This window comes from Bactrocera oleae, chromosome 2, assembly GCF_042242935.1.
Source record: "Bactrocera oleae isolate idBacOlea1 chromosome 2, idBacOlea1, whole genome shotgun sequence".
Classification (NCBI taxonomy): Eukaryota; Metazoa; Arthropoda; class Insecta; order Diptera; family Tephritidae; genus Bactrocera; species Bactrocera oleae.
The window spans coordinates 57961936-57985116 of record NC_091536.1 but is presented as its reverse complement, the minus strand read 5'-3'; the positions used below and the strand labels follow the sequence as shown (position 1 = coordinate 57985116).

Sequence of the window (23181 nt, the reverse complement as noted above, 5' to 3'; positions counted from 1 at the left end):
TGTTCGGTTACATCCGAACTTAGCCCTTCCTTACTTGTTAGTTTTTGCCATTGTTTTGCTGTTTATTTCAAATTCAAAAGCGCCATTAAAATGTATCTCCATCATTTTAGTCTTCTCTTTATTTAATTTAAGTTTGTTTATTTTTAACCAAATACTAACTAATTTTATATCACTTAACATCTAATCTCGACACCCTCCTTTATTTTTTCCTTTAGCATAAATTAACGCCTGCATATAAAATTATGTAAAATTTTCTTATTATCCTTCCTACAATAGTTCGTTCGGATATAGCGCTATTGTACTAGTACATAGTACTAGTGTTACGTGTCGCATAATGTCATACTATACGGCGCTGAAAACGTGTTTATTCGCGCTAAAAGTGACAGTTTTTCTATTGATTTACTCAGTTCGTTGTGAGTGCTCGTCAAAGATGGACACCAGCAAAGAGAAAATTCGCTGTATTTTACAATTTTTCTTTGATCAAGGCGAAAAAGCAGTCAAAGCGGCTGAAAAAATTAATATAGTTTATGAGCCCGATACTGTAAACGAACGTGTAGCACAAAAGTGGTTTTCTAGGTTCCGTTCCGGTAATTTCGATGTCAAAGATGCACCACGCGTCGGAAGGCCTGTTGTCGAAAATTGCGACCGTCACGAGAGCTAAATTGCTGAGGAACTAACGATAAGCCAAAAAACCGTTTGGAACCATTTGCATAACCTTGGATTAGGAGCTCGATGTTTGGGTACCACACGAACTAACGCAAAAAAACATGGGATTGGCAAAGAATCATCTACTACGAGCTGCTCCCCTATGGCTAAATGCTCAATTCGGCCCTCTACTGCCAACAACTGGACCGCTTGAAGGCAGCACTCGTCCAGAAGAGGCCATCTGTGATCAACAGAGGACGAATTGTGTTCCATCAGGACAACGCCAGGCCACACACGTCTTTGGTGACGCTCCAGAAGCTCCGGGAGCTCGGATGGCAGGTCCTAATGCACCCACCTTATAGTCCGGACCTGGCATTAAATGATTACCATCTTTTCCTGTCCATGGCGAATGCGCTTAATGGTGAAAAGTTGGCCTCAAGAGAGGCCTGTGAAAATTGGCTCTCCGAGTCTCCGAGAATATTACATTCACAACATTTTTCTTATTAAAATGAGTGCAATAAAGTCGAAATCAAATCAATTATCTAAGAAGTTGTGCAAAATTGTTTATACGGCCCCCTTAATATTCATGTACGAATATACTCCTTTTGTACTCTTTGGTTGCTAGTATCCGATTTTTTCTTGTTACTCTCAAGTTTGTTCATATAGACTGGACATAATTTATTTCTCCTCTCATGGTAAATATCCAGGTTCATTTCAGTCGCATGTTGGCATTTCTTTGTGATTTGTTTAGTATATGAATTTGTTGAATGTTTTCCGTGCCATCGCAAGCCCGTCTCTTCGTTTTTACATTCTGCAGCTTTGTGGTTGTATGCGTTAGATTTGAAACATTTGATCATACCAACTGCATCAAACACCCTACATCTTTCCCACCCTATATTTAAGTTTTCAGCATTAATAATTTTAGTGATAGTATTTCCATCCGTTTCGAATATCGCATTATAATTTTTTTTTTGTTTTCACGTGTTACTTAAAAGTTAGTTATCTATTTCTAGTTCGAATTTTCCAATATATAGTTCTGTTTTTTCAATTTCTCGATTGTGATGTTATCTTCATGTTAAAATTTCATATTGGAATGAAATTCAGATGTATTGTATCCACAATTTTTACTTCATAGTTTTTTTCCATTCTCTATTCAACAGCCTTTTTAATTTTATTTCTTTCATTATCATATTGACTTTCAATAATTATTACACCGTTCTTTCTTTTTTCTTTGTTCGCGATACGTAAGCCGTTTGGATCAACAGTGTTATTTAAGTAATTTTGTGTGCTTTAATTTGTTTCTTTATTTTAAGGTTTAACAAAAAGAGGTATTTCTTTCCGAAACTTCGGTAACACTTTTAAATTCTCAGCATACGATTTTGCTAAGTTTGGTTCTCTTTGATTTGTTGTGATTTTATTTAACATATCACTGCAGGCACTTCTATTTTCATTGCTGCTAACCTATACTTAAGATATTTTCTCACTTTGTTTATTGAAATTTTCCACTACTTCATAGATTTCGTTCACTTCCACTTTTTGTACTTTACTCTACCTTACACTCTGTTCGATTTGTAATAGTCAAGTTTACTTTTAGTATACATAGTTAAAACGGAACTGTGAAAGTGTCACGTGTTTAGAATTTTTTTTTCAAAGTGAAGAAGGATTTACTATTTTCTATAATATTATTTAAAACCAAATCCTCTTACTAAAATTCAATACATATTTTCAGTCACCGACTATCCCTCGTGCCGAGCAGACGTTGTTTTTCCTTTTCGTTGTCCTTTTTTCCGCCTGAGCGAAAATACGGTTTCTATTTGTGTTGTAGTTACTTTCTAACTGGGGGATAACAGATTTGCCTTGCTGGCGTCTGACGCCCAACCAAAACGAAAAAAAAAATAAAAAAAACAACTTGAGCCTTTTCCTAATATTCCAGAAATTGAATTGAAAAATCCTAAATACGTTGTAATATCGTCCGTTGATATAAATAAACCAAATTAAAAGTATAATTGCTTTGCAATTCATTCCGCATTAAAAGTAGTAGTGTCTGTGAAGTGAATACAAAATACCATGAAAAACTTAATTATATTAAAGACACAATATATGCCACATACCTAATCGACCTAAGTGAAGAGGAAATCATTAAAAACTTATCTGACCAAGGAATAGTTGAAGTGTACAAATTTTCCAAAAACATAGATGGAAAACCAAAACATACCGGAGTCTATCTCCTTACTTTTGATAAGTACCAATGTCGCACCCACATAGATGTCACATGGCATTCCGTTAAGGTTAGACCACATTTTCCAAACCCTATGCGATTCAATAACTCTGCAAAACGCTGCAACAACTCGAAAATGTGCGATCGCTGCAATCTACCTCCCCATAACCCTGACGTACAATGTGTACAAAACGGCGCAGTAGCATCTTTTGACAGATCTTGCCCTAATTTTTTGCAATCCAAAGAGATATTAAAATTGCAAGTACAAAACAAATGTACAATGAGAGAAGCGATACATAAAAATCAATGCCCATCTATTGTTGGTGGTCCTAATTTCTTATCTATTATCAAAAGCCCAATAATAAATAACAAGCAAAAACATATTCCAAAGCAAACAACAAAAAACGTAAGCGGAAAAACCAGTTTGGAGCATACTTCTGATCAACTCCTCAAATCCCAAACAGTGATAACGAACTATACGAATTTTTATCGCAACGACTAATCGATTACCAAAACCTTTTACCTGCGCAAGAAATTAATGAAATTCCTTCTCAAAACAACAATCCAACCGAAAACAATAATACTTCTTATAGCTTTGCCTACAATAACACCTGCAACATATCAGCATCGAAAAAGCACAAAATTCTAACCCAAACGATTCACACAGTCCTTCTTCCCACTCCAACAACAAAACTTCATTATCAATAGAAAACCTAGTCCCACAATACTAATCATATATACACACATATAATAACATAATATCCACGGATATTTCAATAATTTTCACGAATTGCAGCTACGGGCGCTTCTGCACCCATCAATCGTTCGCTTATGTAGATGTCATTTCCCATTGATGATATAAATCGGATTTCACCCAGACACGTCCACAAAAAAGTTTAAATCAGTTTTTCTATCAAAGCCAATTGGGAGAAATACAAAGGTCATCAATATCTCGTAAAGTCATTGTTTCAAATAATATTAATCAAGATGCCGCACTTGTAAGAAAAATAATATATAATATAATAAATATGTTCGTCACCACACCACACCATTCCTCAAAAAAATAATACATATCAACACCGATATAAACCATGGTGAAATAGGTATACATATATAAAATACTGGTATAAATATTATATAAAAAGTACGCAACCTTCTTATCTCTTAACATATAAACGCGACAATGCTATCTTTAAACGACAAACCAAAAAGGCTAAGAAAATATGTCTGGAAGAATTTACTGAAAATATTAACTCCAAAACCTCTCCTCAACTTCTTTGGCATGATATAAGACGACGCCTATCTGGCGTGAAAAAACCTATTACAATCACTTAACTACTCTCAATTATCGATTATGGACTACTAATCTACGGATATCACGCCGGCAGCGAGTTATATAAACTCTATGCGCCTTATCACATGGCAGTAGGACGAAGTTTAGGGCATTCCCAACTTCCAGCACCAAAAGCATTCTCGCTGAATCCGGAATGCCACACATTAAGGAAAGGCTGGAGATTAACACATTACGGCTGATACCAAAGTTATACCTAGGCTCTAATCCGAATTTGCTCAATGACGTACATTCGACCACCCGTAACAAACGAACACGTTGATGAACTTCACCTTTAACCCAAACGGTCGAAGATTAGCAAACATCTTCCATGGGCTCTAGACTCTGTTATAGAAGACAAATTGATGAGCTGGAACAAAGCCTCCACAAACTACGAGGTGTATAAACAATTGTTTATGCAACGCAAGAAAGATCTCTATTCAACAGGATGGAAATTTATTTACACTGACGGGTCAAAAAATCCCCTCTAATCAGTGAAATTCGGGACAAATTGATTGATAGCCGAAATAAAATTAAAGTAATGTGGATTCCAGGACACTGTGGCATTCCAGGCAATGAACTCGCTTATAAAGAAGCAAAAAACGACACTCTCAGTCAATGTATTTACGAGAGAACTAATGAAAGCAACGATATTATGCGATTTGTTGAAAATTAGCTTAAAGCGAAAGCAGCCTGGTATACTTACGACAACCGTTACCGGCTCGTAAATCTCGAACAAAGAAAATCAGTATACACGACTCCGTTTAGGACACACCATCTTAACGCACCAACATATACTGGACCGCAACATAATGGCTGGCTGCCGGCTATGCAACTATTGACGAGACTATGTCGAGTCTTCTCTTTCGAAACTCCTCAAAGAACCGTCAACTGCCAACATAAAAGAAATCTACGACTTCATCTCCAGAGCCCAACTAACGCATGTTATCTAAAACCAGCATAATGAAATCTTACAATTATCTCACAATTTTCCTGTATTAACATATATTGCTACTCCTTAAATTTAAGCATAAGCATAGACATTAGTATTTAAGTGTTACCATAAGTATTAGTATATACATACATATTCACAAGTAAAATCTCATCCAAAAAAGTTCAAGTAAAATTAAGCCCACAGCTGAAGGCCCTGTCGCTGGTGCTGTTATATTTATAGGTAGTATAATTATTTATGATTGTATTTCCTTTAATAAATAAATCAATATATCTTTTCTTTTCACCTAGATCATTATCTTCCATATTCATATAAATTTTTGCAATGATTACAAGCATCTTATACATGGAGCAAATAATAAAAACTTAGTTCTATGACATGTTAGCGTTATACATATGAACATACATATATGAAATTATCGTTCATAATCTTCGCTGGCATACAATTTGCAACGTCAACAGGACTTACACTTAGTATACTTCTATTTTTGTCTTGTTCAAACTGATTAATTTGACTGATGAGATATAACGGGTGATCCAAGTAGAGGTACATTTTTCAATAGTTCTTTTTTGACAGATTGGGTGTGAGTCGTGTCAAGCTGTCATGTTCTTTTATTCAATATTTTTGGGCATTTCATCGTGGAACAACGTTTACAAATTGTTCAACTTTGTTACGAAAATTTAAGTTCTCTAAAGAATGTGTTTCGCGCGCTTGGCTCAACTTATGGTCAACATAGTCGGCCTACTGAGCATATTATTCGCAACACCCTCACCCTTCTTGAGACCTAGCATTTATTATTGGATAATATTCGGCCGAATAGACTACGTCCAGCATGCAGTGAAGAAAATATAGCGGCCACAGCTGAGAGTGTACACGAAGACCGTGGAGAGTCGATTCGGCGCCGTTCGCTGCAACTCGTCTTCTAGCCAAATTCTGTTCACCGATAAGGCCTATTTCTGGTTCAATGGGTATGTAAACAAGCAAAATTGCTGCATTTGGGAAGAAGAGCAAATCATCGAATCATCGATCCATATTTCCAACGTTTGAAAAAGATAATTTTTAAAAAAGATATGTCAAATAATATTCTTTCGAATGATAATAAACATTCCCCATAAAATTTTAAATTTCTGTGTTTTTTTCTTAAAAAAGTAGGGAACCTCGATATGGATCTTTCGATGATTTTTTTGATACAGAGCTCGGTTTTGTTAATACGATGTGATTTATACATAAGTCTTCAGATTTGAAAAACTGAACTGATGTTCAGATAAAATATGTCTGAAATGGCTTATTAACAAAAACCTAGTGCTTTTTTGGGACAGAAAAATTTAAGTGTAAAATATCAAATATCAGATATGAAATAATTTTAATGTACAAGTTTTTTTTTTTATTATTGTAGAATGAATTTAGTTCAAATACGAAAGAGATTATATTATAGCACCAGGAACGTTTTTTCGAAGATATTTGAAAAATTGCATCCTTCTGGTGGTTGTGTTAAATATTATTAACAAGAACCCCTTCGCAAAGCCATCAGAAAGTTTTCCTACTAGACTTAAACACACGTACGTTTCTATAACGACACTATATTACTTCGCGATTACTCATCCAAAAGTACGCTCAGATATGTTTGTCCAATGGAAAGCCAATTTCTATGATCAGTTGACACAACAATAACTACATATTCTGTAAATATATACAGAGTGAAATCTTTAAATAAGTACCCTGTTTTATTTAACTACAATAGTTTATATGGAGAATCGGAATTTGAAATAAATATGTATGTACCCTTAATTACTTAACTTTTCTTATTATCCGCCCTATCAAACATCAGTACATATCCAAAGAAGCACTACCCGTTTCTGAAATTTCCACGCAGAATGTAATTGCAGAAAATGTTTTCAACGAAAATAATTTTTTGTTATAATATATTTATTGCAGTAACTTCTCTTCAACTAATTTCCTGTCGTAAATAACAGTTTCTTCTGGCTGTCCACTTCCTAGAAAGTACTAATTGCTACAAGTTAATTGCGACGGATTTATTTTAGCAGATATCTTTTCTTGCCACCTCAGACCACATCACCCTCATTGCTCATTTTCGGAGTGCTTACTTTTTATCAAGCTTTTGCTTAGTCCGGGGATTATTTTCATTTTCACTTTCTTCCAGTTTAATTACAACTTATGTACGTATGACAGCGCTGAGTGTTAAATACACACGTATGCGAGTAATAAGTATGAATGAGTAAAGAGTAGAGACCTTTTTTGTAATTTTTGTGTTTATTTTAAGCAGACCCGTTTAATGCTTGATGAATTCCAGTTAATTTAAGTATTTCCGCACACGTTCGCCGAATTTTATCCGCTCTATTGCTCTGACGGCTCGTGGCGAAGGATAGTTTCAAAACTTAAAAGAAAAACAAAATCCAAGTCGAAAGTATATAATCTCGTACCTACAAAAGTTCTCCGTCCGCAATGCAAAAAACTTAGTATTGGCACTATATACGTTTTCGGGCGTTGGCTTTTTTCGATTTAATTTGAATTTTTATTTAAGAGAAACATGTTGATGTCGATAGCCTTCCCCATTAATGGTTTCACCCGGCGTTAAAAGGTCATAATACAGCCCGTGGATGTTCATCCTCTTCCAAGCTAAAATGATCACTTTTGGCACGTTTGCTCAGCTAAACCATATTCACCATAAACTTCTACCAGAATACAATGACTTTCAGCTGAGGTTTTCTTCATATTAAACACACTCAGCATTACCTAAGAGTTTTTCGTTAAAGATTGTTTATATCGAGTTAAATATTCAGTCCAATTAAGATCGGGGTCGCCATAACCGAAATTTTGAACCACAGAGGATCCTCTGGCGGCAGCCTCACTGAGTTGCAACAATCTATTAGAGCTTGGTTTGTAATTTTTTTTCTCTTGCAACATGTTGCTACAAGGTATAATAGTTTTGTTCACCTTTGTTTGTATCACCTAAAACAACTCGAAATAGATATCGTTTTATATATATATACGTAAATTACTAGGATGACGAGACGAATTACATTCGGAGTGACTGTCTGTCCAGGCAAGCGATAGTTTTAGAAAAATTAGAATATCTTGATGAAATTTAGTGCACATCTTGCTTGGCACCCAACGGAAGTTGGTATTGCCGATGGGCGTAAAGTAATCGGTCCACTGCCACACCCACATAGCGCCATTAAACGAAAACTTTTAAAATACCTACCTGGCTCTACCCTCTAAATAGTTTAATGTACATATCTTCCAAACCACTTAAGCTATATCAGTCAAACTTACTGAGAAGAAGTCATTTTATTACCTCATATGAAATGGGTACAATCGGGTAATAACCACGTCTTCTCCCCAGATGACGGATATGTCGAAAATTACTAAAAGTACGTAAACTCACTGATTAAATGAGCCACAAGCATTACCCAAACATTTCTATTGGACACTGGGAAAATGGGCGAAATCGGACGACAATCCCGCCTACTTTATATACAAGTATAACAAACCTTGGAATTCGATCTGATTCTTTCGCTTCACAGTATACAAATCAAACATCAATAAAGTTATCAGAATAACACTTTGCATAAATACTACCCTCAAGGTTTTTCATCTTAAGTTCAAAATTGTCGAAATCGAACTATAACGTATGCCAGAAATTCGTAAAAGCAGGTCAATACTTCCCTTAGCCCCATATACCTAACATAAATATTTTCGAACTACCAGTCAAAATGTAGGAAATCTTAGTGAAATTCATAAATAATCTTCTTTTAACAGTGTATCCTCTTTCCGTAAATGGATGAAAGCATGCGATAATTTCCCTAGTTTAATATAAAGTTTTGCCAACCCCTTAAAATAAAAGATGTTGATTTACTGAATTTTCCTTAGTTGCGCCTTCCGGCTTAGTCAGTCTTTTTCCCCAAGCCCTCTGTCCTATTTGTAGTGCTCGTTATTTTGTTCACTCATATATGTATTAGAGTCTCATTGATTTTACGACACTAATGAGTCCACGGTATTCCGGCTGATCACATATTTTCATATACACCCGTTCTATATGAATCGCTTATCAAATGTCCGCTCTATTATATTCCGCTCGGTTATATTCAATAACTTTTATATATAATATGTAGGTACTCACAGTCTCAGATTGAAAGTTCGAAATCACAACACTTTATAACTATTTTAGAATTAGCAAACCGATAATGTTTGTGTTGTTCTTAATTTTCTAGTGGGCGTGTTGCTCTATTTCAGAAGACAAAAGTAAATAAAGTAAATTATCGAATAATGGTCTTCAATCAGAGAACTTAGAAGAACGAGAAGGTGCAGTTTCGACAGCGAACAATTTGTAGGATTTTAGCAAGGAGTTCACCTCACATGCACGAGAAACAAATCACATTTCTCGCTTTTATAACAGCGGTGAATCTGTACATATACGCTCTCTTAACATAACCAACCGACGAATATTGAAGAGAATGCAAAACTGGGAATATTGATATGCCATTTGAAATATATTCACTTTTATTGAGCTTTATTTATTATTATTTTTTAATTATTTTATGTTAATTAATTTTTACTTTATTGTGAGTTATTAATAATAATTTAAACATATTTTGATATACTTACATACATATGTATTTCTTAAAATAATTCATGTAATTGACACCATTATGGAGTCACAAAAGTACAGAATTGAGTTTTGCCGTCGGCATTTGCATATCATGTGTACATGTAAAGAAATATGAAAGAACAAGTAAGGAAGGGATAAGTTCGGATGTAACCGAACATTTTATACTCTCGCAAAGTCAAATAGTATACTCGTTTGCGATTTCTTTGTGGATTGGCTGATATTTTCGGTAGAAGATCAACTATAGGCACTGGGATCCACATATTTAGTACTTAGGGGCTTAAACAGTTTTGGTTCGATTTAGACAATTTTTGGCCACAAGGTGGCATACTTTAATCGCATTATTCACGCAAAGTTTTATCCTGACACAGTCATTGTTGCCTGATTTGCATAGTGGAAAGCGAAAAAATCAGATGGAATTTAAAATGGTGTTATATGGGAAGTAGGCGTGGTTGTAGTCCGATTTCGCCCATTTTCGCACTATGACATAGAAACATGAAAAGAACGTTATGCACCGAACTTGATTGAAATCGGTTAAGCAGATCTCAAGATATGGGTTTTCATACCATCCCAGAGATAAAATTTAATGTCTCTGGCGTGTTTATTGCTTGATTTATCGCGCTTTTAGTAGTTTTTAACAGTACCGTTATATGGGGAGTGGGCGGAGTTGCCACCCGATTTCAACTATTTTCACACCGTCAATAGAAGTCCTAAAAATATTTGCTTCCAGTGAATTTTGTTATTATAGCATTAGCTGTTTAGGAGATATGCACATTAAACCTATTAGAGGCGGGACCACGCCCACTTAAAAAAAAATTTAACTGCAGATGCCCCTCCCTAATTTGATCCTGTATACCAAATAACAGTCTTGTATCTTATTGCGGAGCTTAGTTATGGCAATTTATTTGTTTTTGATTAATGGCGTTTTGTGGGCGTGGCAGTGGTCCGATTACGCCCATCTGCAATACCAACTGTCTCACGGTACCAAGAAACATGCCTACCAAGTTTCATAACGATATCTCAATTTTTACTCAAGTTAGAGCTTGCACGGACGGATGGACGGACGGATGGACAGACAGTCACCCGGATTTCAACTCGTCTCTTCATCCTGCTCATTTATATATATATAACGCTATATCTAACTCGATTAGTTTTAGGTGATACAAACAACGGTTAGGTGAACAAAACTATTATACTCTGTAGCAACAGGTTGCGAGAGTATAAAAACATTTGTAAATTTGTCTACAAACAACATATGTATGTAGATATGAACATTCATTTCTTCATATGAAATCTCCGTTGACACGATCAACCAATGATCGAGGCTTACGTTTTTTGCTTTAATGTCAAAGAGTCAATCTGTCGAAGGACTGACGCGACGACAAAGCGTAACAACATTGTGTTGTTGGTAGAAAATCCGAGATGTGCCGATAAACGAACGATCGCCGATTGTCACCGCTTCGACAAGCTTTGTTGCCACTTTTGCCACTTTTTTCTGTGTTTTGTGGGCTTGCAGGGTTGTGACTTTTCCCTTCTAGAGGGAACATAAAAAAGTCGGGAATAGATGCTTGTTGGCAATCGCATGCTCGGGGAGATGTGTAAGTCGTTTGCTTTTATGAATGAAACAACTTAGCGCCAGCGTTCACGAATGAAAATGTTGTTGTTGAGTGATTTACTACAAATTTAGGATTTGTCAATTTGGTTGCCATATTGATTTCTGACGCTGCTCATGCTATTTGACTGAATTTTTGTTTTTGTATAACAACGTTGGTTTTTTGTCTATTGGCTCACATACTTACATTTGTACGCATATATATGTACATATATATAATATGTAGATTTGCGCATGCATTACTTATTTTGCAATGTCATACGCATCTTTGTACATACATACTTACATATAGTGCAGTGCGCTCACATGTATTTATTGATAAGTGATAATATCTTATTATTATATATTATATTATATAATAGGTATAATTGAAATTAGAAAGTTATGAAAATAGTAAAATATCATTTTTTGCATAATCTCTGGTTCTCTGGTTAGACAACATTGAATATCTTTTATCAGTTAACTAATAATTTAATTAAAACTTCAATAAATTATGGATTTTTGTAAAAATACTTACTTAAAATATATTTCTCTAATGAGCACTTAGTGGTTCCTCCAAAACCAATCAATAAAACACCCTGTAAAATCTAAAAAAATTATTTTTAAGAAAAACTATAAAACAAATGTTGTTTGTAAACGTCAATTGTGATGCATATCAAATTTTTGAATGAATCGGAATTATTTGACTTTTGAGGGCTAGTTACAGCCTGTACGTATAGACGGACGGACAGATTGGCTATCGGATTTGAACTCGCTTCGTCATCCTGATCATTTGTATATGTACATATGTATAACTCTAAATCTATCTTGAATAGTTTTAAGTGATATAGGTAAACCAGAGTTCTTCTAAGTTCTTCGGGTGAACAAAACTACTATACTCTGTAGCAGGTCCCGAGATATGTGATACCTAAGCTAAGGCTGCTATAAAGCTTTCTTGTGCCTGTAATTTATTGATTTATCACAATTTTATCTAGGTCTGATTTTCTATTTTTACACTATCGTAAGAAGAGTTGAAAATATTTGTTGTCTGGAAATTTGAGTAATATAGCTTCATTCGTTTGGGAGATACATACATTAGACTTATTAGGGGACATTCTTAATATGATTCGTTGTGCCAAATTTAAGCTAAGTTATGACACTTTGTACGTTTTCAATTAATGAAGTTTTGTGGGCGTGCCAGTGGTCCGATTACCCCCATCCAAAAACCCATCGTTACTTTTTTGTCACGGAAGATGCCTAAGAAGTTTCATCAATATATCTCAATTTTTATTTATATATATTGTATATATATATATATAGCCCTATAACCCCATAACGTTATACTCTTCATTTATATTATATATCTATACAAGGTGCGTTCCAAAGTAAACAGTACAAAAGTAACAAAGTAAACTCTAGTGCGTTAGAATCTGCTATCCTTCATCGACTTCCAGTTACAATTTCATGACATTTCATCTATTGGAAGTGAAGTTATTGCGTTTTAAGTGTCAGTATGTTTTTGTCATCGGTGCGAAAATGAGTTTCGAACAAAGAACCAACATAAAATTTTTTTTTTTAAATTGGTAAAACTTTTACCGAAACGTTTCAATTGATGAAACAAGTTTATGGCGATAATTGCCTGTCCCGTGCTTGAGTGGTTTCAACGTTTTCAAAGTGGTCGTGAGGACATAAATGAGAAACATTGGGAGCCGAAACCCAAATAATCGCGCCTGGAGAAGTCAAAAGTGAAGACAATGCTGATTTGTTTTTATGATTCCAAAGGTATTGTCCACAAAGAATTTGTTCCACCCGGCCAAAACGTTAATGCGGTATTCTACATTGGAGTTTTGAAGCGTTTGGTGCGCCGTATTCGACGTGTTCGGCCTGAATATCGCGAAGATGGAAGTTGGCGTTTGTTGCACGATAATGCGCCGTCTCATCGATCGACGCTTGTGGCCGATTATTTGACCAAAAATCACATTTTAACAATTAACCACTCCCCGTATTCACCTGACATGACACCGTGCGACTTCTACCTTTTCGGAAAAATGCATTTGTATATGAAAGGAAAGCGTTATGCAGACATGGAGGCCATTCAAAAGGCTTGCACCGGCATACTGGCGGCCATACCGGGCAAAGGGCTAAAACGACATGCTTTTGGACCGTGCAAAAAGCTGTATTAAAGCAGAAGGAGACTATTTTGAATAAAATTAATACTTTGAAACACACCTTGTATAACCCTATAGCTATCTCGATTAGTTTTTGGTGATGCAAACAACCGTTGGGCGAACAAAGCTATTATACACTGTAGCAAGATGTAGCAAGAGTATAAAAACGTTAACTTCGGTTGCGCCGATGCTTACGGGTGTTCCAAGTAGAGGTACTTTTCCCAACCGCCCGTTTTTGAGAGATTGTGAGTGAGTTTTGTAAAGCTGTCTCGTTATTTTTGTCTGTATTATTTGGCAGTTCATCATAGAAAGACTTACGCCTGAACAAGGTTTACAAATTGTCCAACTTTATTACGAAAATTTACGTTCTGTAAAGAGTATGTTTCCCGCGCTTCGCTCAACTTATGGTCAACAAATTCGGCCCACTGATCGTACTATTCGCAACACCATAACCCATATTGAGACCCTGTATCCATTATTGGATAATATTCAACCGAATAGACCACGTCCAGCACGCAGTGACGAAAATATAGCGGCCGTAGCTGAGAATGTACACGAAGACCGTGGAGCGTCGATTCGGCGCCGTTCGCAGCAACTCGGACTGGCGTATGGAAGGAATTGGCGCCTTTTACGTCGATATCTTAAATTGAAAGCGTACAAAATACAGCTTGTGCAATAACTGATGCCGCTCGACCTTCTTAAGCGACAGCGCTTTGCTATATGGGCTTTTGAAAAGTTCCGACGTTTTCGAACCAAATTTTGTTCAGCGAAGAGGCCAATTTCTGGATGAATGGGTAAGTAAACAAGCAAAATTGCAGCAATTGGGAGTAAGAGCAACCTATAGAGATTCTAGAGCTGCCATTTAATCTTAAAAAAAATTGTTTGGTTTGGTTTGTAGGTCGGTGGAATCAATATCGCATCAATCAATCTATTTATTGAGAGAACACTTCAGTGAGCAGATAATTTCCCGTTTTGGGCCAGTCAATTGACCACCAAGATCGTGTGATATCACACCGTTAGACTTTTTCCTGTGCGGATATGTAAAGTCTAAAGTCTATGCTGACAATTTCGCTTCGATTCAGGCCTTGGAGCAAAACATCACGCGTGTCATTCGCCAGTTACTAGTCAAAATGCTCGAATGAGTCATCGAAAATTGGACTTAACGGATGGACCATCTGAGACGTAGCCACAAAAACGCCAAAGAATATTATTTAGAATGATAAAAAAGGAGGAAACCTAGAAATGGATCACTTTTTGTAATGCCCTTGACAAATGAAAAAGTTGCCATTGAAGAAATTGATTTATATGGCTCAATTAGTATGACAGCTATATCCTTCAAACAATAAACCTACCGAATTTCGTGAAGATATCTTGCCAAGTAAGAAAGTTTTCCGAGAATTTGATTTCGATCGTTCAAATGAGATATACAGTGCGTTCAAAAGATTACGTTTTGGTCTTCGAAAGTGTAGGTAACGTTTTTTGTTATGCTTCGTTATAGTTGACGTATATTCAATACTTGCGCCAACCTCCAGCGTTGCCTATTATTTCTTAAGAAGTGATCTCCATTTATGTTGGAGAAACCGAATGAAATCTTTTCTTGATATTTTGGCTTTCAGTTAAGACCAAACATTACTTATTGGCCTCTGGGGACTGTTCCTATTGATAACGGATCATAGCCTTCTTGCATTATCCATATACAATTTTGTCATTCTAAGGGTGTTCAGGTTTTCCGTGAAGCCCCTCAAAACCCCAAATTCATGAGCAAAGAAGCATCTATTGGTAGTTTGCTTACAGTACTGCTGCGTGTGCTGTCAGATCTATGAATTCTGACCCGTATTGTATTCAGAGATATATCGTTGTTTAGACAACTTTTCTTGGCTTCTCTTAGACTGAGCGGTGGTTTCTTCTCGAAAAGGAGAAAAATTTGTCCTCACTTTAAAATGTAACGTGATTCTTGTCTCTTTCTGGCTTGTCCTCAACGTTTTCAGTTTCTCCATATTGGTCAGACCACCTCTTCAGAAATATACAATTCGTATTTAAACACTTTGCAGTTTTTATAATAGTATGACACATTAATGAATATGTGTTAATTTGCAGGAAAATAAAAAGAGTTTTTCGCGAATTGATTGCGCAAAGTAAAGACGTTATTCTTTAATCGTCCTGTAATATATTGACTATATGACGAAAGACTCAGCCAGATAATTCAAAATCATTTTTATCAGGGGTATAGTTTAGACAAAAGTTTGAACCGATTTCATTCATATTCAAGGCTTAACCACATAAGAATGAGCGCAAAGTGAGGAATTAACAATTGGTCCGTTAAAAAGGTGTTTTAACTATTTAGCTGTGTTTCACATGCTTTAAACAAGCCAAGTGTAAATAATTAGTGGAATAGGAAGTTTTATTAAGGTAAAGAAGCGGAGACATATAAAGTTTGGTCACATTTTGTAAAAGTACGTGTACAAAGAAAACCCCAAGAGTAATCAAATTGGTCGAGAACTGAGATAATGATATAAAATATACAAATTTGGTACCTTCACAACTCTGTAGCTCCAAAATATGTAGATACGAATATACAGTACATGTATACATTAGGGTAAATCAAAAAAAGTATATGTTTTTTTTTCACTTCATACTCCAAAAAATTGGATTGGAACGATTTTCGAACTACCGGCTGACTTTATATCGCAAATTTCAGCAAATAAGTAAGATACCTTAGCAAAATTAACTGGATGTATAATATTGAACATACTATAGTTTGGTGCCGAAAATACATATGTGAAATTGGTTCACAAATTACCCAAATTATTAGCGCATTTTAATAAGTATTTAATCTACTATCGTGTAGTACATTTTCATAGATGACTACAGTCAATCGAATCAAACTAATTTTGTTTTGACCGCGTGTGAAAAGGGGCGTGCTCACAGACCGATTAAACTGTTGAGACAGTGGCGTTTATCTGATAACCTGCTTCGAAAAAGGCAAAGACTGTTCAATCAGCGTGAATGTTGATGTCCACCGTTTTTTGGGATTCTGAAGGTGTGATCTACATAGACATAGACCATGAGGAGTTATTGGCCTGATCCCAATCTTGGAAAAATTACTTGCTGGCCAGAAATTTAAGTCGAAAACCAATTTCATCACTACCCTGGTGGTTACGTCAACATTTTTTTATAAGGGGTAAAAAGTAAGAGAGCATCTAGGTCAAGTGTATAATTTTTCAACAACTTTCGCTTTACTTTTGTAGAATAAATACATTAGAATACCGTCCTTGTAAACATAAACAGCAACTCTTGATAGATAAGAGCTTCGAAAAAGTTTACCTTATAACTGCTGAATTTTAAATTATTTACAATTTGTATTTGCTGATGATAAAAAAGCAAGCACCGACTTGAGATTTTAAGTGATTGCTGATTACTTAATATTACCACCTTCCATTGAATGATTGTAAGTATTGTATAATATTAGGAGAATTCGGTACACCTTGTAAGTGCTCGTTAAATTGAAAAAATAAAATGTGTGGGATAACAGCGGCGCGGTAAAACCTACTAAATCGTCTTATTTAATTGAATAAAGCTTCGGAAAAGGGGAAAGAAAACAGTCCTATGCAAATTCGAGTTTTCGAAGTACTTACTCAAACAGTTTTAAATATGAAAGTGTACGAAAGGTAAACAAAATGGTTGGCGGTCGGAACTTGCTGTAAACGACAGAGTACTGTAAACAAAATGACAGAGGGACTAAAATGCAAAACACTTTGCACCAGGAGTGAGGGTAGAGAAGATAAAGAAAAATACTAATAATATTAAGAAATATTGCTTAGTAACCGTGAAAACCTTTTTATAGCCCAGCGTACATTGCCTTCTAACATTATATTATATCTATAGGAGTGGAGTCTATCTCTGCTCCACTGTCTTGAGTATACTCCACTGTATGGCTTTCAGAGCTAAATGGGTTTTTTTGTCCACAGGTGTTCATTGTTATCTTTATTGCCTCTCAATTTTTATACTCTTGCAAAATGTTGCTGAAAAGTATTATATAATTGTTTTGTTCACCTAACGGTTGCTTGTGTCACCTAAAATTAATTGAGATGGATACAGGGTTAAGTATATACTTGTATAAATGATCAGGATGAAGAGACAAGTTGAAATCCGGGTGACTGTCCGTCCGTCCGTCCGTCTGTGCATGCTGTAACTTGAGTAAGAATTGAGATATCTTTATGAAACTTGGTAGACATGTTTCTTGGTAGCGTAAGACGATTGGCATTGCAGATGGCCGTAATCGGACCACTGCTACGCCCACAAAACGCCATTAATCAAAAATAAATAAATTGCCATAACTAAGCTCCACAACAAGATACAAGACTCTTATTTGGTATACGCGAACACGGGAGGGGCATCTGCAGTTTAAAATTTTTTTAAGTGGGCGTGGTCCCGCCTCCTAATACGTTTAATGTGCATATCTCCTATACCACTGAAGCTATAATTCACTGGAAACAAATGTTTTTAGCACCACTATCGGCAGCGTGAAAATGGGTAAAATCGGGTGACAACCCCGCCCATTTCCTATATAAAGGTACTGTTAAAAACTACTAGAAGCGCGATAAATCAAGCACTAAACACTCCAGAGACATTAAATTTTATCTATGGGATGGTATGAGATGACTTTTTAGGAATCGTGTTCAATATTAGTCAGTGGGCGTGGCACCGCCCACTTTTAGGTAAAAATCCATATCTTGGGATCTGCTTAACCGATTTTAACCAAATTCGGTGAATAACATTCTTTTAATATTTCTATGTTATGGTGCAAACATGGGCGAAATCGGATTACAACGACGCCTATTTTCTATATGACACCATTTTAAATTCCATCTGATTCTTTCACTTTTCATTATGCATATCAAGCAACAACGATGATATCGAGGTAAAACTTTGCGTGAATAATACGTTTAAAGTATGCCACCTTGTAACCAAAAATTGTCTAAATCGAACCAAAACTGTTCAAGCCCCAAAGTACTAAATATGTGGACCCCAGTGTCTATAGTTGACCGAAAATATCGGTCAACATAGAACAAGGCGGCAAGATCCACAAAGAAATCTAAATGAGTATACTATTTGACTTTGCGAGAGTATAAAATGTTCGGTTACATCCGAACTTAGCCCATCCTTTCTTGTTCAATATAAAGTTGATCGACAAAGTATTAACTGCACTTAATCGGTTTTACTAATTAACACATAAATTTTTTTATATTAATTAGAATCTCTTTTAGTATATCATATACATATAATTACATCTTCTAACACTCAAAATAAAGCAACATTAGGTGTCTTGTATAGAACTGTGCATATATTTGTACACGTTGCGTGTCTTGCTTACGGAGCGCCATATGTTTGAAAAGACAAAACTTCTTTTTTCATTTTAGTGATTGCGTTGTTTTCCTCATACTCAAAAACCAAAACCAAGAGGGCGGAATTTCATGTAATAAATGAGATAATCGTATAACCGATACCAAAATTAAGAAAATGCTTGATTGTGCGTAATTAGCAAAATGACAAGAAAAATTAATATTTCAGATTAATGTTGATGGTTTTGATTTCTCCCTTCATCAACAGCACAGCTGCTAAAATTATCCGTTTCCTAATCAACTTGCGTATGTATTGTACATTTATAAGTACATTGGTATATCTAATTTTTGAAGATATTGTATTGTATTATTCCTCATGAACAGCGACGTATACATTACCCTGCCAACCCATTAGAAACAACGAAAATTATTCATACAGTTTTGCGTTCAGAGCCAAAAAAAAACAAAAATTATTACGATGTGTGAAAGCAATGTTTTGTAGAATATGTATTTCAAATATCCTTTTTTCATAAAATTGTGAAAAACTTTAATTTTTTTTACCATTTGGTTGACAAACCTTTCTTTTATATTAGCCTTGTGGGATTTCTTCGTGGCTAATATAACTATTTTAGATATTGTAATATCCTTGAATCTTCATGGATTTCCTCCTCGTACACGTAACAATAATAAATATACATAAGCACAGAGTGTTGTGCAGATTGTAAATTAAACGACAAGTTTTATGACGCTTACTATTTGAACGCTAATGGTCACCAAAACCTAAAATTAGCTATCCAATCCATGATTCTATGTAACAGGTCTAGTGAAAAGAAATCCGAAGCTTGTGCTCAAGAGAAGCTTACTGAATAGGGACAAGAATTGCTATGATAGTGGCATTATAAAATTACCTTCAAAATGGCAACAACTTCTCAAACAAAACGGTGCATGGTTGTCTTAAATCGGAACATTCTAGCTATGCTAAATAAAACCATCAATTATACAATACGCCATTAATGAAAACGTAGGTGCGATATCTAACCGCATGCTGTTCAGAACGAATGAAATAGGTTAATTTGCAACGTCTAATTGTTAATTTTTTTGCATAAATTTTCAATTTTTCTTTATGTCAAACCAGCCCACTTTGCCTTCCTCTATTGTAGTGACGATGACATATCATTCATACATCTATGGTGGCGCCATGTCCGGTGGTCTATTTTATTTGGAGGCATGGTTTTGGTGGAAAGAGGAGGAAATTTAATTGTCGTTTGGGTTTCTATGACGACGAAAATAATGCGAACCGTTACCAATTATTTCATAGGTGACTTCAGTTGGATATAGATAATTAAGCAACCAATAAATTTCATAACAATTGACATAAAAATATATGCAATTTTTTTTGATTTTCATTTAATATATGTATTTCATATGTTTTCAAACGAGTGAAAATTTTTAACGGTCTTTGTAAAATTATCTTTCATTCTTTAATATTGTTATACAACAAAACCTTAGCACATATGTATGTTCTTTATTATTACGCTATACACATGAGGGTGTCCGTTATTTCCCAAGGTGATTGTTTTTTTGCAACCGACCCCTAAAATTTCAGTTTTTGCCATAAAAAAGGATTCAATCAAGCTACTTACTTTCAGTTTAAATCGTGCCTAAATTATTTTTTTTGTATATATACAACAAGGGATTTTTTGCTTTTATCTGCCCTTCTGCCAGAATCCTATGATTTCTGTAATTTTGACATGTAAAAAACATTAAATCAAAATAACTGAAAAAATTAAAAAAACCAGAAATGGAAAGACTGTTGTTGCAAGGCATTTTTCTTGAAAACAAAATTTTATATTGTTTGGTCCTTTTAATGCTCATAGAGATAGTGTAAAATAATTATTGTTCCTCCTCAGGTAATAATATATATATAAAGATTGTTATAAGCAATTTGGCTTCATTTTGATGGTTTATATTTATTTCCTTTTAGTTTTTTTAACTTCCCGCTAAGAAAATGGAAAATTTTTTGAAATCGGGAAGATATTGGTTTCACCCCATTTTGCAAAAATCGAGTTCTCAACAGATCTCGACGTTCTGAGGGTCGAGGAAGCTTCCCCGAACATTTCTACGATGATGTCCGTATGTCTGTATGTATGTGTGGATGTATGGTGTGTGTGTGGATGTATGTGACCCTCTTATAACTATTAAACTGCTCAACCGATTTGAATAAACTAAACGGCATTCCAAAGGGTTTCATTGCACTTGAATTTCGTGTAAGTTTGGACCCAATCGGACCAGTAGATTTCGAGAAATCTCAAAAATAAAAATTTTGAAAAATCGTTTTCCAAACGACTTGAAGAAACACATCGTTTGCCGCAAACCGGGTTGAAATCGGTTGATTTACTTGCTAGATATCGAAAACGAAAAATTTCGAAGAGCTCAAAAGCAGTGAAAAAAGCGAAATTTGAACGTTAGCGTATGAAATTAGAGGGAAGTTGCAGGGATGGCCCTTGAGGCCAACCGTTTTCCCATTTTTTTTTTGTTTTGGATCAAGTGATGAGTGTCAAACTCAAAAAAAATCATATGAGTTTTTTTTTAGTACACATTGTTGTACGGAAACCATACATATGTATGTCTTTCTTTAACATAATTCAAAATGTCATACAAAAAATATCTATAATTTTTCCTAAAAGCTTTGCTTTAAACGTTATATGCAATTGAAGTTATATGTACATCGAATGGCCTGCGCATTCATACAAGTGATTTATACATTCGCCGTTGCTGATAACATACAGCCTGGTATACCACATGAGTACAGCACACTTGATGCATAAGTTCAACTGCGTAAACTTTTAAAAGAATATTTATATAAAAAAATTTTTTTTTGTGGAGCGGAAAATTTTGATAGATTGGTATATAGACAACTAGAAGGGACCTAGATACACGTATTCGGTTCATAGAGTTAAGGAAAGGTATGAATAAATCCCGCTTATTTTGAGATTAAAGTAGCCATATTTAAGGAATAATATATGTGCTATATTTCATTTCTATTAGTTAATAAAATTTTCTTTCAAATAAATGAATATGAACTGAATCTAATGAAAATCAAATGCTAAGTTGCTGGTTACCGTACGATTTTGGCCATAATTAAAAGCTGACAAGAGATCATATTGGGAATTCTATAAACTAACCACTAAAACAGATTAGTTGAATTATTTCTGAAATAATACATTTTCATCTAAATATGGACAGTGTCAACCACATGTTTCAAAATTGAAAATTTCTACTTAAACTTAACGTTTCATTAATTCTTGTTTAGAGAGTTAGCGAAATTACAGAAGTTTCGAACACATAGCTATATTAGTGGTGGGCGTATTTATGACCCAATTGCACCTGTTTAAAAACATTACAGTTAAAAATGCATTGAGTTATTTAAATTGCATCACCAAACCTTTAATAGTAATTTGTCTGCAATAGCATATCTTTTGAAATTTTCCTGTGATTTTAGTGTACAATTGCAAGAATTTTTCACTATTATGTACATTTCGTGTGCACAAATAACCGTAAATTGAAGGTGTATAGTCATGTAAATGTATTCATCGCAAAAATTGATAAAACCCGCTCGCATATATAGAATCCCAACAGGTATAGCAGTGGTAAAAATGAAAACTGAAAGACCGCCAAACACGCGAGAGTTAAGTAAATGTAAATATGTAGATATAAACATTTATTTTTATTAACGAGTTACATGTTATCGAAGACATTGTATGTTATATGCGGTTTTTCATCCCCATAAGATTATTTAGAAAAATTATGCCGCAAAGCTCTCCGAAATAAAATGGGTTGACGTTCTCTAATCAATTACTCTATGGTTCCTTATTGATGGTCCCCTTTTAGGGCACTCTAATTAACTCAATAATCCTTTGCTCTCCTTACTCTCTTCCCAGTGAATCTCTCCATAGAGGATGCCATGGTATCCAGTCTCAACGTGACGTTCAATTATATTTACATGCTGGACAACGATTGGCCTTTCGTTGAACGATATTGCAAAATATCGCAATTTATAGCAACGCTAATCATTAGCGTTTCGGAGTTTACGCAAATGGCGTCATCCATCGACAGGTCAGTTGAATAAACCACAGAGAAAGCCTGCAGCGGTAACGACAAAGTCTGACAAAAATAAAGTTCAATATTTCACCCCTCGATTGAACACATATATCTGGTTTTCCAATAGGGATGATAATATTTCTAAGTGTCGTTTCGGCCATTTTCAATACATCGTGATCTGTAATTTTCTTTCATTTTAATCAGTAA

The 23181-nt window shown here is 35.1% G+C and overlaps 1 pseudogene; it reads left to right on the top strand.

The window, feature by feature from the left end:
- LOC138856764 (tachykinin-like peptides receptor 99D) overlaps positions 1 to 23181 on the top strand; it is a 213316-nt pseudogene that overhangs the window by 179054 nt on the left and 11081 nt on the right.